Below are 16850 nucleotides of genomic sequence, written 5' to 3' on the forward strand. Positions count from 1 at the left end.
TAAGTACAAGAGACACAGGTTCGTTCCTTAACCCCCCTTGTTCTTCTTCCCCCTATTTCCGCTTCAAATGGTCTCAGATAGGACCCTGAGCCGGCTACAAGTACCCCAACTTTGGAAGGACATTTCTTTTAGGATTTCTTGCAGAGGTGAGTTACTTAGACACTAAGATGAGTTTTTTGTGTAGTTTCCTCTTTTCTCGTTTTCTTTGGGGTCAACAGGACCTAGCATCCTATCTAGGTCTTTGGATATATCTCAGCACGGTCTCAGAAGTTTAAAAGGCCACTCCCACCTCCTAAATTATAAGTCTCCTAAGAAAATAGTTCGAGGTAAGTACTCCGTGTTGGAACAAATCACAAATTTTAAGTAATTTGTATTTTTCCTAACAGTACTTACCTCAAACTACTTTCGGGTAATGGCCCGCCCTGCCTTCCCCGAGTGCCTTCTGGAATTCTTAGAGACCTAAGCTACCAAGAACTTACTGGAGGTCGAGACCTGAGCAAGCATGCTCTCTGACCTGGGGTTAGCCTCATGGCGCGTATCACCTCGCCTGAGGTTATCCCTCATAGAAAACGGTATAGGGTAAACTACACAAAACTCCGGTCGGATGGGAGGAGATCCCAGATACTCCAAAGAAAGTAGTTCGAGGTAAGTACTGTTAGGAAAAATACAAATTACTTAAAATTTGTGATATATATATATATATATATATATATATATATATATATATATATATATATATATATATATATATTTATATATATATATATATATATATATATATATATATATGTATATATATATATATATGTATATATATATATATATATATATATATATATATATATATATATATATATATATATATATATATATATATATATATACTGTATATATATATATGTATAAATATATATTTTTAAATATTTAACTTAGCCGGTGAATATATAATAGCTGCTACTCAGCGGCTCGACAGAAAACACACTCAAAAACTCGCGAGCGATCACTATGAAGGTTGCGGGTGTGACCACCAGCGCCAACTATCGGCCAGATACCACTCTTGCATGTAAACAAACCCTTCAATTCTTCTCTGTCGACCTTGACGACAAGACGTATCATTACTCGCTGTAGAACCTGGAGTTTTCTCAACATATTTGGTGAAGTACTTCCTTTTGGTTTGAGCTTTCGCAATGCAGGTGTTTTATCTTCAACTTAAATCTTGAACTCGTTTTTGGATAGATTTAATTTTTGATAACTTTGGATTGTTTTTTGGACTTTCTTTGACTTTTAAATGGCCGACCCTTCCCTTAGTACGGAAGTGTGTTTTAGGCTTTTAGCAATTATCTTATCACGTTATAAATTAATTATAGATTTTCCTCTATATATTTTATATCTCAACCGCCTTTATTAGGCCTCTTCGATTAGCTTTCCATTTATAATAAACATCAAGATAAATTTTAATGATTTTTTATATGCGACCTTTCCTGAGAGTAGGCGGTCCTAACTTGGAAACCGAAGTTAAACAACGTTGAGCCCTTTCAATCGTAAATAGCTTTTACAGAGCTAATGATTTAAAACTTATTAAATGAATATTTTTTAGTTGATATTTTATGAAAGATTTTCTTTGAATAGTCTTCGTACTGTTCCAAAGATGAACTAACGTTTAGTTTAGTTATGCTACGCAGTTTGCGCTCTATCGTTACGATAGAGAGAGAGAGTATCACGGTTTCACTTTGCAGAAAGAGTAAATCGATTCTGACGTTTTGTTCATTCGTCTTTCAAAGCTTAAATGTTTTAAATTCTATTTTAAAGGAACTTTTTAATTGAAAAACCTTTCAGTTTTTTCCTTTGGTCAAATAACCTGTTTATTGACGAAACGTAAGTGGGCTCTTCTCTTCGGTGCGAAATCAAGAGAGAGAGAGAGAGAGAGATAGAGACGGAGAGAGAGAGAGGAGAGAGAACGTTCCGATCTTTATTCTCTTCCCAAGCGAGTAACGTTGTTCTCGAGTTACTCTCGTCCCAAGTCTCTGTACGGGGAGAAAGGATAAAACGTTTTTAGTTTTTATTCTCGTCCCAAGGCACTGTACGGTGAGAGATTGAAAACGTAGTTTTGAATGAACTAGTGTTTAGTCTCTTTCCCAGCCACTGATCTTTTTATCTTAAAATATGTTTACTGTACTGTTTTTTGCTTGTATTAATGTGCTTACATTATACGACTGATTTCGCAATTATAACCTTTTGATGAGGGTAGAATTGCGTGCTTCAGGTAGAAATCAGTTTTATTCATACCTAATGTGAATTGTTAAAAAATTCGATTTCAGTGAAATAAGTGCAAAACAGAAAATCGTAGTGATAAAGTGATATTACGCAAAGTGTTATCAGTGTTGCGACCGAGGGTTCGTCTGTTCGTGCCTGTCGTTCGCCTAGTCCGGGACCTCTTGCAAGCACCCAAGCCCAGGGGAGAAGTAATGTCGTACGACTTATGGGTTCGAGAGGCCTTGATCAGCGAACAGACGTTCCCTCTATGGTATCAGGCGTATCTCACCAAGATCACCCCTACCATAAGGCGAGAGAGACGATTTTCTCCTCGTCATCCGAAGGCTTTTCGCATAAGAAACCGTTGAACAAGGTTTCGAGGCCCTTTAAGCGAAAGTCAGTCCTTTCAGGACAGGTCCAGCGTCCTGGTTTTAACTATTAGGACAGCTCTGACCCTATGCAGTCATCGGAAGACTGCTCGCCGCCTAAACAAAAGCGTAACACAGGCTCCGAGAGTCTTTTTGTAGGCAAGGTTTTGCAGTCACAGACGTTACCCTCGTCTCTTACCGCAACCTTTCCCGTTGATCCTAAAATGGGTTGTACGGCAAGACATGCAGAATAAGCTTGCCTCTCTTATGGAAGACTATTCTGCCGATAAGGTTCACGTTGATCCTAGCCGTTTATCTCATTGAGATCCTGGCCTTCAGCCGCTCAAACGAACCTTTGTGCGTCCTGTTGACGTTGGCGTAGCTAAGTCACGTCAGTCACGATATGTAGAGCCTCACTCGATGCGGTCACGTGTTGATGTTCAGCCGCATTTGGACGTTAGGCCGCTTCCTAATGCTCCTGTTGACGTTCAGGACGTTCGCCAACCAGCGGAGTTGACTTGTTTTGACGCTGAGCGTCAACTACCGCAGTCTAGAGTTGTTTTGACTGCTCAGACTAGGCAGTCAAAACAGTCTCGAGTGGACGCCGAGCGTCCTCCCGCACCTGTTGTTGTTGACAGTTCACAGACTGTTAACAGTTACATGACGTTGCGTCCTGGTCCGCTACTAATGCACCAGTGCGTGTGGACTCTGCTTGTAAAGCATTGCCACCACGGTAGGTCTCTCCCTTGCTTGAGACTCGGCTATTGTCGGACAAGGTTCCTTCAGATGAGGAAGTTGCTGTTCCCCCTCCTACTGATATTCCCTTGAGGACTCTGTCAGACGGAGAGGAGCCTAAAGCTGCTTAGCCCTCTATGGACTTTAAATAAATCATGCTGATGTTTAAGGCTCTTTGGCCGGATCTTTTTGTAACTGCTGCTCCTCGTTCGCCTAAACGTCAGAGTTTACACTAGGCCTAGCTACTTCGAAGCCGTTGTTTTATAAGCTACTGCTCTCTCGCTCTTCTAAGAGAGCTTTACGTTTGCTAGGCGACTGGTTTATCACCAGGAGGAGTTTGGGGGAGACAGCCTTTGCTTTCCCTACTTTTAAGCTGGCTTATAGAGCGAGAGTCTCATATGACACGAGAGAGGTTCTCGGCTTGGGAGTTCCTGCCTCTGCCCAGATAGACTTCTCAAACCTCATAGACTCTCCCTGGCGCCTGGCCATGAGACGCTCCAAGATTTTACAGGTCGACTTCACAGCTATTTTCGAGCGTTTGAAGTTTTGCTGTACAATTATGTCATGCATAAACAAAGCTTTCAGGGATAGCTCCAATGATCTGACAGCCACGTTCTCTGCAGGAACAAGTCCCTCAGGGATGGCTCCAATGATCTGGCAGCCATGTTCGCTGCAGGAGTACGTAAGAGGCAAGTGCGCTCAATGTGTTCATTGTCAAGACAAACTTCACGATGAAGTCTACCAGGCTGTCTTGACAGCATTTATGGAAGGCGGCTGGATGGTCTCTCTCGACCTTCAGGAGGCATACTTCCACATTCCTATACACCCGGATTCCCAACCGTTTCTGAGGTTTGTTTACAGGAATGTGGGGTACCAGTTTCGAGCCCTGTGCTTTGGCCTCAGTCCTGCGCCTCTCGTGTTTACGAGGCTCATGAGGAATGTGGCAAAATCCCTCCATCTATCGGGGATCCGTGCCTCCCTGTACTTGGACGACTGGCTTCTCAGAGCATCGTCCAGTCTTCGCTGTCTGCAGGATCTACATTGGACGTTGAGTCTGGCCAGGGAGTTGGGACTTTTGGTCAACCTAAAAGTCCCAACTGATCCCATCCCAGATTATTCTATATTTGGGGATGGAGATTCGCAGTCCAGTTTTTTTCGGGCTTTTCCGTCTACCACCGAATAGAACAAGCCCTGCTCGAAGTCCAACTAATGCTGAAAAGAAAACGTTTGTTCAGTCAGGAGTTGGAACAGTCTCGTAGGGACTCTCTCATCCCTGGAGCAGTTTGTCTCACTAGGGAGACTACACCTTCTGCCTCTCCGGTTCCATCTAGCCTCTCACTGGAACTAGGACAAGACGTTAGAGACGGTATCATTCCCAGTCTCCGAACCAGTAAAGGCATGCCTGAAATGGTGGGACAGCAATATCAGTCTGAGAGAGGGACTTTCCCTAGCAGTCAAGAACCTAAACCACGTGTTGTTCTCAGACGCGTCGGATTTGGGTTGGGGTGCGACCCTGGACGGTCGGGAATGCTCGGGTCTGTGGACCTCAAGTCAGAAGAGCATGCACATCAACGGCAAGGAGCTATTAGCAGTCCACTTGGCCTTGATGATATTCGAAAACTTCTTCGAAACTAAGTGGTAGAGGTCAACTCAGACAACACTACAACTTTGGCGTACATCTCCAAGCAAGGAGGCACACACTCCTTCACGCTGCTCGAGATCGCAAGGGACCTTCTCTTATGGTCAAGAAATCGAGGCATCTCCCTGTTGACGAGATTCATCCAGGGGGACTTGAACGTCTTGGCAGACTGTCTCAGTCGGAGGGGTCAGGTGATACCCACGGAATGGACCCTCCACAAGGACGTGGGCAAGAGTCTTTGGGCTACTTGGGGTCAACCCACCATAGACCTCTTTGCCTCCTCGTTGACCAAAAGGTTACCAATCTATTGCTCTCCAGTCCTAAGTACAGAAGCAATCCACATAGACGCGTTTCTACTGGATTGGTCTCTTCTGGACTTATATGCATTCCCACCATTCAAGATAGTCAACAAGGTACTGCAGAAGTTCGCCTCTCATGAAGGGACAAGGTTGACGTTGGTTGCTACCCTCTGGCCCGCGAGAGAGTGGTTCACCGAGGTACTTCAATGGCTGGTAGACTTTCCAAGAAGTCTTCCTCTAAGGGTAGATCTGTTACGTCAGCCCCACGTAAAGAATGTCCATCAAAGCCTCCCCGCTCTTCGTCTGACTTCCTTCAGACTATCGAAAGACTCTCAAGAGCTCGAGGCTTTTCGAAGGAGGCAGCCAGTGCGATTGCAAGAGCGAGGAGAGCTTCTACCATTAGAGTATACCAGTCGAAGTGGGAAGTCTTTTGAGACTGGTGCAAGTCAGCATCTGTGTCCTCGTCCAGTACCTCTGTAGCCCAAATCGCAGATTTTCTTTTATATCTGAGAAAGGTTCGCTCCCTTTCAGCTCCCACGATTAAGGGCTACAGGAGCATGTTGGCTTCGGTCTTTCGACATAGAGGCTTAGATCTTTCCAACAATAAAGATCTCCAAGATCTCCTTAAGTCTTTCGAGACCTCTAAGGAACGTCGTTTGGCAACTCCTGGATGGAACTTAGACGTGGTCATAAGGTTCCTCATGTCAGACAGGTTTGAGCCGTTACATTCAGCCTCCCTGAAGGATCTCACCCTCAAGACACTTTTCCTAGTGTGCTTGGCTTCGGCTAAAAGGATCAGTGAACTTCATGCCTTCAGTAAGAACATCGGTTTTTTCTACAGAAAAAGCCACTTGTTCACTTCAACTTGGTTTCCTGGCCAAAAAATGAACTGCCTTCTCGTCCTTGGCCTAAATCTTTTGATATTCCTTGCTTATCAGAGATCGTAGGCAACGAACTGGAAAGAGTATTATGTCCTGTTAGAGCTCTTAAGTTCTATTTAGCTCGTACTAAGTCATTACGAGGTAAATCTGAGGCATTATGGTGCTCAATTAAGAAACCATCATTGCCTATGTCAAAGAATGCTTTGTCATATTTTATCAGATTTTTTAATACGAGAAGCTCATTCTCACTTGAATGAGAAAGACCGATGTTTGCTTAAGGTTAAGACGCACGAAGTTAGAGCTATAGCAAACTCCGTGGCCTTCAAGCAAAATAAATCTCTGCAAAGTATTATGGACGCGACTTTTTGGAGAAGCAAGTCAGTGTTCGCGTCATTTTACTTAAAAGATGTCCAGACTCTTTATGAGGACTGCTTCACACTGGGTCCATTCGTTGCAGCGAGTGCAGTAGTGGGTGAGGGTTCTACCACTACATTACCCTAATTCCAATATCCTTTTTAATCTGTCTCTTGAAATGTTTTTTAATATTGTTTTTTGGCATGTACGGAAAGCTAAGAAGCCTTTCGCATCCTTGTTGATTTGGCGGGTGGTCAAAGTCATTTCTTGAGAGCGCCCAGATTAGGGGTTTGATGAGGTCCTGTTAGTATGGGTTGCAACCCTTGATACTTCAGCTCCTAGGAGTCTTTCAGCATCCTAAGAGGATCGCTGGGCTTCGTGAGGAAGACAGACTTACAAGGCAGAGTAATCGTCTAAGTCAACTTCCTTACCAGGTACCTATATATTTTGGTTTTGTTATATTGATAACTGTCAAAAACTCTTAGCTTATACGCTGTAAACTTAATTAACTCTGGTCTCTACCCACCGCCTTGGGTGTGAATCAGCTATTATATATTCACCGGCTAAGTTAAATATTTAAAAATGATATTTTAATTATAAAATAAATTTTTGAATATACTTACCCGGTGAATATATAAATTAAAGGCCCTCCCTTCCTCCCCAATAGAGACGCAGCGGGACGAGAAGAATTGAAGGGTTTGTTTACATGCAAGAGTGGTATCTGGCCGATAGTTGGCGCTGGTGGTCACACCCGCAACCTTCATAGCGATCGCTCGCGAGTTTTTGAGTGTGTTTTCTGTCGAGCCGCTGAGTAGCAGCTATTATATATTCACCGGGTAAGTATATTCAAAAATTTATTTTATAATTAAAATATCACATATATATATATATATATATATATATATATTATATATAATGTATATATATATATATGTTATATATATACAGTATTATATATATATATATATATACATATATATATATATATATATATATATATATATTATATATACAGTATATATATAATATATATATATATATATATATATATATATATATATATATATATATATACAGTATATATAATATATATATATATAAATATATATATATATATATATATATATATATATATATATTTATATTTTTTCAAATATAAGTTTAAAATATTTTATGGATCCAAATGCTCTCAAATAGCATGGAATGATGTTATATCTCTATTTGGTTTTCTCTCTTCCCCTTGATTTTAATGGGCCCTCATCTATTATACAGAGAAAATAGTTTAAAAGATGTAGCTTTTAGCAGGTGTTATTGGGGCTTGCTGCTTTAAGATATTGTTTTGCATATTTTATTACTGCCTGTTCAGTACTTCATTTTTTTGAATGAGCAATTCAACATTTTTATCAGTGAAATGAAAAAAAAGCTTCTTAAATCTTTCAACAGTATTCAGGTAATCAATACTTTATCTTTAAATACAGTACAACCTTCTGAACATGCATAACCACAACTGAATTGTTAATATGAATTATTATAATGATTTGCATACTTTTATGTTTAACCTAGAAAGGAAGATTTTAAAATTGATTTTAATGATTTGCAGATAATTTTTAATTGAAGGAAATTTAACTAAAAGTAAAATTCATGGGTATATATCATGTACTGAAGGGTGAAAAAGCTGTGAAATGTTTGATGATAGTTGCATCATCTATTGCTACTGCATTGTACTAAGAGATTATCTTAAGAAGGGAAGGTTAGATGTTACCCTAAACTTCCCCTGATTATTAAAAAAAATATTCTCTTACAATTTGTTTTTTTCATAATTGTGTTGAAAGTATACTTCTGTTTTTTTTTTTAACATTTAGGCTATTCCCTTTCCTCATAACACATTTGACATATATGTTTACAAAACCTTTCTGACACTTGTATGGGCTCACTCTATAGTGTGTGTGTGTGTGTGTGTGTATACAATGTAAATAACTTTTGTGATGTATATAAACCAGGAATAGTAGAAAGGAGGGAGGTACTGTACATAATAAGTAAAGTAGGTTTGGCTTAGGCATTGAAAGGTTTCTTAGATTTTTTTCTATGAGGGACGTAATATAATATCCATTATACAAGGAGTGGGTGAGGTTCCAAATACTATGTTTAGATTTTTTTCTATAAGTATTATAAGTTAATTTGTACAGTACTGTATAAGGATTTTATAGAATTAATCCAGTAGATTTTGATATATTGAATTATGGCTGTCAATAGTTTCATTAATTAAGAAAGTAAAAGTATGAAGTTTTTGTTACATGGCATCAGAAGGAAAAGTTAATTAAATTCTAGGTAGCAGCAACTTGGTCTTGGTGGCACTTTTAGGAAAGTGTTGATCTTTTGCTCTGTGGTACTTGATGCTAGAAAAGATAGAGTGAGGATAGAACATCCATCTATTCCTAAGAAATTGGTCTGTTTAGCCTCAAAAGTTATTTACAGTATCTAATAATGCCTAATTTATTGAATTTGGCCCATTTACAGGCCTCAGGCATACGTCATCTTCTACACACTGCTCTAAATCCAAAGTTTAAAGGTAAGTAAATTTACCAGTTCCAGATACTTTAGAGACTTTTTTTTATAGTTTCTGTGAAGTTGGTTTAGTAAAAGTGGTATATGTCATGATGCAATATTATTTGTATGATTGGTATAATAATTATACTGTATTGCTTATGGATATGATAATCACTTGCATTGATTTTTCTGGGTGTATGAATTTCACATCATAACTATTTACCTGTAAATAGAAATTGTTTGATTATGTATATAAAGTGGAATTGAACTTTTTATTTAAGTAGAAATTTGATTTAATGCATTAATGTGGGAAATGTACATTTAAATATTTTAGCTTTTGTATGTATGTGCATATATGTTGTGGAAAATTTGGGAGATTAAGGTACAAGCTTTCGTGTTTGATAAACTGCACTAGGTCATGAAGAATGGGAGATATGACTTTTTGTCTTCATTGGACTACCTTTTTATTTATGGTAGATCTTTTTTTCAACCAGGCGCTTGAGATAAATGCCCAAGTTATACATTATCTTTAGAGTAAAATCTATTTTTCAGTATTTTTACATAGTAAAGACTTATTGAGTTGTGAACAAAGATGTGGTGTATGGCATTGCCTTTTTGATAATTACACATTGTTCCCCATACTAACAAACCTTATGTTAATTATGTAGATTATCTTTCGGCAAAGCAGAAGGTAGCTATTAGTCTAAAAGTGCGAGGTAACAACCCTGCCTAACTTAGTGGGTAGGCTGGGGCTGGCTGGGGGGTTACCCAGCCACCTCTATATATACCCTCATGGCCGTGAGCTGCGTCACTTATTTCTTTTGGCTTGTAGAGAGCGGAAGTCTCCTCTCTCTCCTTCAAAATCTGCCATTGACTTTGTAATTTCTTATCAGGTGTGCTTGTGCTTCTTCTGATCGCCCTCATGCGGACGTGTCCTGGTCACGAGGGTGCTGAGTGCGGTACCTTCATGTCTTCAGTGGATACCGACCCGCACTCGCACTCTCTGTGTCCTTCGTGTAAAGGGCATTACTGCGATTAGAGTTCCTCTTGTGAAGAGTGTATTGAGTGGCCTGCCTCCCAATGCCTAGAAGGCAAAGCGCGATCTTTCTCTTTCAGGGGAGAGGAAAGGGTGTTCTTCTTTTTCTCGTACCCCCATTCCTCTTTATAAAGCTCCATCTCGTTCGTGCTCTTCTGAAGGGCGGACGAGCAGGAGCGCAGACCCCATAACTCCTTGGTAACCCCGGGGCACTGAGGGTTAGTTGCTTCCCTTAGAGGAGCAATTTCACCTCCAGCCGGCGGGGAGCCATTTTCCCTTGCAGATGTGTTGCAGGCGTGGCTGTCCCTTGGGGTTTCTGCACCCCCTACGAAGGAAGAGCTGCTTCCACTCCTTCAGCGTAGTGCCTGGAAGGATCCTACTCCAGAGCCCTCAACATCCTATGCTTTGGAGGTTTGTGAGGTACATCTGTCGCTCTCTCCTGGACCTTCCACGCGTGGACGACGCGATCGCTTGCGTTCGCCCTTCCAATGGTCTCCTTCTGACTACGATCCTGACCGCCATCCTTGGACATCATCGTCTGTTAACCCTTAGCCCTCTGTTTCTCCTCACAGGAATTTTTAGGCTGTAGGAGATGATCTTCAAGAGGCCAGCACTCCTTCCACCAGCAGGTAGCAAGGACGAGATTTTTCATCTTCTCGTCCTTACGGACACTCTTCTCCTGATTGTCGTTCGCGACAATCTGAAGATCATATAGATTGTAGGTCAATACGATCTCAACACTGTGTCCAGAAGGTGTTCCTGCTCTAGATCTTCACACTCACTAGACAACGGTCTCAACGCTCTCCTCGGAGGTGTTCCTCTTCACGAGGTAGAGTCTCGCAATCGTGTTCTTCACGATCACGAGCAACCAAGTCGAGATGTAGGTCTGGATATATGTGTTCTAGATCCCGTCGATCTAGATCATGAGGACGACGTTCACGTTTGCGAGGCCGAAGCTCCCGTTCACAAGGGCAACGTTCACACTCACGAGGGCGCCGTTCACGAGGACGACATTCCTGATCATGAGGCCAACGCTCACGTCTGCTAGCTAGGCACTGGGGACGTTCGCGCCATTCACGATCGAAGGCTAGACGCTCCCAATCATGATTGGTTCGTTCACAATCTCGAATCATGCGTTCACGATCAAGGTCTAGACGTTCCTCATCAAGGGGAAGAGGTAAACTATGTGCAGTCCATCAGCACGTCGCTCATCAACCTGTCTTTCTCCTAAAAGACCCTGGCCCGAACCTGATCCTGAGACACTACATTCTGCAGAGAGGCGTCCAGCTAAGCTACCTCCAGTGCCTTTTGCTGCCTAGGGTACTTGAGCGCAGCGTTTGCTCATGCGACGATCTCCAATGCGCTCCCCCGTGACGTGCTCACCAAAGCTTAGAGTTGCCCCTACTCAAAGGTCCTCACTGCCAACTACGTCTGGCACAGGCAGTCCTCTGAAGCAACAGGAATGCTCAAAGCTTCTTCAGTACAGTATGGCTCTTAGTACTTTTGTTACGAGTACTTCTATTCTTGAATCGCGCCCATTGTGGCACGTAACTCGCTATTTTGCACATGAATCTTTTAATTTCACGTGAAAATTTGCGATTTCCATGAGTGTTTCATGAATAGAGGTCTCGGAACTACGAGCAAGTGCGGTACCAACACCTCAGGCTTCTACCACCTCTAGCAGTAGGTCTATTTGTACCCTTCCCAGAATGGTTCAAGGAGCCCCTCCTAATAGGTATGCCAACGTACCTATTACCCCGGACCGTCCTCTTTGCTTGACGAAGGAGCACCTCCTGTTACCACGGAGACTCTTCTACGACTACACAGGCTCCCTCTAGGGCTCCTCCTAGAAGACATTCACCTCCCCCTGGATTCTCTAGGGAAACCCAGGACATATCAAAGGCTGTTGAGCTACCTGCATGGGTTAACACCTTCCTAACTACCCTGCATATATCTTTGAGTGTTGCTCCTCCACCGCCACAGCCCCCAGTTGTTATAGTCAGGGCTACTCATCGGATTCCCTTGGAGTCTGACTCAAGTTCATCTCATAGGAGTTCTAACCCGAGAAGGAGACATTTGTCAGACAAGGCACGACGATCTTCCCCATCTCGATCTGGTGCTGAGGTACCTCCATCTTCTGATCCTTACCTGGATAACCTTCCCTTTACACCAGTGAAGGTGAAGGAAACCATGACTAAGAAACAGAAGAGGAGGATGAGAGGTGTAACTCCACCGTACACCTATCTCATCCATCCTAGGACAAGCAGGGACATTGGGTTTCCCAGGGAGATCTCTGTCCACCCTTCAACTCTCAAGAAATTGAGGTACTTCCTCTGGACCTGTGTCCAGTTTCCTTACCTCCACCAGAGGAAAAGCCTACGACTCCTGCAAGCTCTAGATGTGAGCCTGGAGACAGATCGCTAATTGGACACGGATGACGAAAATCTTCCGAGGGCAGCTAGTCTGAACTTTCACTCAGAATAAGAGACGAAAGTCGGAGCATACCCTTTAGCAGGTCCTCTCTTGTATGAGGGCCATCAATAGGCTGTCAACTCCTGGTACCACCACCCAGGAAGGGAAGGATATGGTTCTCGATGAGGTCTTTGAGACCCAGAAGCTTTCAGAGACCAGTGCAGCCTTGCCTTGGTCTACAGGCCTAACAGCTGCCAAAAAGAAGGCTATCACCCAGATAGCCAGAACTTTCAGTTCCATGAGGGCATGTTCCTCTTTACGATCTTTACCGCTTCCTTTCATTTTAAAAAGGAAGTATTTTAAGGTTGAGGGGAACCGCATTCCACCATGTTCCTCGACCCTTTGGTGAAATCTCTGACGAAGGGTCTTCCGATGCAAACCCTCTATGCTTTGGGAGTCTCCCTCTTGGCAGTTGAGCTCCTCAACATAGAGAGAGGCGCAAAGTATGCCAAGCAGGCTGCTTCGTGGTTCGACCTATGGTTGGGGTCCTTGGGCTACATTGTGCGCTCCCACTGTAGTAGTTTGCGGACTTTGGTCAGATGTAGCACGCAGACTGCCTAGCGTCTGATGCTGACCACACTCTTTTTCACTACACAAAAAGAAACTTTGGAATACCCAGGAATCTGGGTAAAAGGTAAAAAATCAAGGATGAACTGGGCACTGGGCACTACATGATTTTATACTGGTAAGGGGACCCAGCTCGAACCTTACTTCCCTATTATTTTTTCTTGGTTTCCCTGTCTCTCTCTGCAGGGCTATGCACGGAGTCCTAAATAAGAGGAGCAGTGTGCTCTCTAGGTAATATATACTGGTTAGGTAAACCTTAAGAACATCAGGAGAAAAAAATTACTTAATGTATTTATAGGCTGGAACGTGAATCACCCTCTAGGAGGAAATGTATTGAAAGAGGATTATAAAAAACAGAATCTAGTACAGTATCCCTCTTCACTTCAGTCCCACAATAACCAGGTTAACAAATGATGGGAAAAATAAAAAGAAACAAACTGCCCACACATTGGACACTAATGAATACAGTACAAAGTCCCCAGGAACAGATTATAGTATTCAGTTACTCTCACATAAGAAACAATATAAACTACAAAAAAATCATCCTTTGAAGTGAATAGATATTAAGCAAGGCCATTGCCTCATTTGATGGGTATTGTCATTTCCACAAAACAGTCTTTCTCCTGTGCTGCTGTTGAATGCTCCAAATTATCCCATGGTACGATGAATGTGGAGCTCATATAACCTTAATAGGCACAGTATTGTGAGGCCTTTCGGGCAACCTTTTCTTTTTTTTCACTAAAGTGTCCACTGCACTAATATCCTAAGAATCCCCCACACTAAAAACTCTAAAACATTGATCACAAGCTTGATATCTATATCACGTCCCCTTAAGTTTCATTAATTGTCAATACTATGTGTAGGACCAACAAACACCTTTTTCTTCACTTTTGAATCCTATTGTTGCTGTCCAGTATTCCACATGCCCTTTCTTGATCTGACACTGATGTTATGCCAAGCCAATGGCACCACATCTGACATGTAGGTGTGGGTACGTTCAGTAAATAACATTGGTTAATTTGATCCATGCATCTTCTTAATGACGCGTGTCGATGACTTTATCTTTGACATCCACATGCTTATTCATGACAGTACCTCTACTGCGTGACTGCAATTCTAGCTAGCATCTCCAAGCCCTACAGGGAGAAAGGCGTACTGCCAGCCACCTGTTAAATGAAACAAAAACCGAATAAAACATTACAGTATTAGGGGCTTGAGGCTAATTAAATACAACATTGAAATAAATCTGGAAAGTAATTTGCATTTTTCCTAACATGCAAAAAAAATTAAGGTTTTTTCACACAAACCCCTTATCATTATTAGACCATGATCTTTCAAAGGAATCTGCAAGGAAGTCATTGAAGTCTTTCCTTTTGTTTGGTACCCAAACTCTTGAGTTTTTGTCGCACCACGTTGTCAACTTATGGGTGAATGCTATACAGTGAACCCTCGCTACTTAGCGGTTCGACCATCGCGGATTCACCACTTCGCGGATTTTTTCCATAACCCATATATATACAGTAACATATACATATATATGTATGCATGTATTTATGTATATATGTATGTATGTATATATGTAGGTATGTATATGTGTATACATATAAATATATATATATATATATATATATATATATATATATATATATATATATATATATATATATATATATATATATATACACACACACACATATATATATATATATATATATATATATATATATATATATATATATACATATATATATGTATATATATATATATATATATATATATATATATATATATATATATATATATATATATATATATATATATATCTAAAGTAGGAAGATGTGATGTAGTTCTAAGGGAATAGTATGGGAAATATGTCTGGGTAATAAGCAAAGCTCTACCTCCAGTTTGTTTCTTCATTATGATCAGAGATAAATGTAAACAAAACATTGGTTGCCATTTTTTAACGTGCTTTTTAGCGTGTTTAGGAAACGCATGATATAAAATTGCCTTTAATATTTGTGCCTGTTTTAGTTTAGGGTACTGTAGTACATGCATTAAGTGTTCTGTACATTAAAGGGTAGTTTGTTAACAGTACTACGTACAAGGGAAGGTTTTAAAAGTCTGAATATACATGTTGAATAAATAGGTAAATATGGTGTCACTACTTCGCTGATTTTCACCTATCGCGGCCGCGTCTGGAACCTATCTACCGCGATAAACGAGGGTTCACTGTACTCAAGAGAAGGGACACTGTCATTGGGAAATTCCACAACAGGTGTGGAAGGTGGAAGTCTCACGTTTGAGGAATTTCACTCATGAGGGTTCATCTCTCTTTGTTCTTGAGGAGATCGAGAGGGCTGCTTAGCAATGGAGGAGATCGTCAAACGATTCTCTCCTCCATAGGGCCATGACATTGAGGCCCTATGGAAGACATCCCAGTCTTCACGTGGTCAGCAGGCTACCTCTAATCCCTCCAGTTCTAGGTCTTCAGGACCTACTGAGATGTCCAAACGTCCCTTTCAGTCCAAAGGCCAGAAAGGGAACAAGTCCTTCAGAGGAAATGAGTGAGCAAAAGGGAATGGCCGAGGTGGTCACTCCCGCTAAGAATGGCAATCCTCACCATCTACCACCTGTGGGAGGATGCCGGCAGCACCTCTGGTGGGAGCATCATGGGGCAAATCCCTGGAAAATCGAAGTGGTCGCCATAGTATATCGCGTCCCATTCATTCAATCTCTCCCTCCTCTGACTCGGGATCCAGTATACTTAAGCTTCGTTATCTCTGGAAGGGCTAAGAGGAGGATCACTAAGAACACTTTCATTCTGGATACGCCAAGTGATTGAAAGAGCTCTAGTCCCTGATCCTCCTCTGGCTATACGACCTAAAGCCCATGATGTCAGGGGCATCAGTACGTCCCTGGCATTCAAACGCAACTTTTCCGTGTTGCAGGCATTACAGGCGCCCATGTTGAAACGTCAGAATATGTTTACTGCCCACTATTTAAAAGACGTGACTCACAGGAGACTCGATACGTTCACTATTGGTCCTGTGGTGGCTGCTCGACAAGTGGTTTAAGAATACCTCGGGCTCCTAGTTGGACAAGTAGCAGATGGTTGAGGGCATGGGTTACCCGGGTTGAGACTGGGATGAAAGAGTATGTCTGATATTTTCCTTTCTTCATCTTCTCCTCCCTTGGGGTACAGCAACATGGGTCCCTCTGCAAGCTGGTTTCAACCTCTGCAGGTAATTATCACTTTCCTTGTGTTGCCTAGTATAGTCATAAATCAATATACTGTACACGTCCCCATTGCTTCCAGCGAAGTAAGCAATGGGAAATGTTTTGGTTTACTTCCCATATATAACTCGGAATGCGTTCATACAAGACGTGCATACGTCTCATGATAAATGAATTGCTCGGGCTGCTATCATACTTACTTTGTATGTTTAGCGAGGTGTCAAGGTTTTCCCTAGACCACAGTCATATACTGTACTAGGTAAACCCGGGTCAATGTCCATGCCAGAAATAGGACTTCTACCCTCCTAAGAGTGAGTCAACCACATAAATAATGTAAAGTTTGTTAGTATGGGAACAAATGACAAATTCGGAGATAATTTGTATTTTTCCCTAACTAATACAAACCTGTAGTTACAGTACAGTATATATATAAATTGACCTGCCATCACCTGTCCCCCAGAAGTC

The 16850-nt window shown here is 41.6% G+C and overlaps 1 protein-coding gene across 2 annotated transcripts in view; it reads left to right on the forward strand.

The window, feature by feature from the left end:
* Window positions 1–16850, forward strand: part of LOC137654657 (fatty-acid amide hydrolase 2-like) — a 176885-nt gene that overhangs the window by 6188 nt on the left and 153847 nt on the right. For both annotated transcript variants that reach the window (XM_068388493.1, XM_068388491.1), the window contains exon 2: window positions 9047–9098. The gene's annotated coding sequence lies outside the window, so the exon portion shown is untranslated. The remainder of the gene's footprint in view (window positions 1–9046; window positions 9099–16850) is intronic.

Source organism: Palaemon carinicauda, chromosome 15 (genome assembly GCF_036898095.1).
Source record: "Palaemon carinicauda isolate YSFRI2023 chromosome 15, ASM3689809v2, whole genome shotgun sequence".
NCBI lineage: Eukaryota > Metazoa > Arthropoda > Malacostraca > Decapoda > Palaemonidae > Palaemon > Palaemon carinicauda.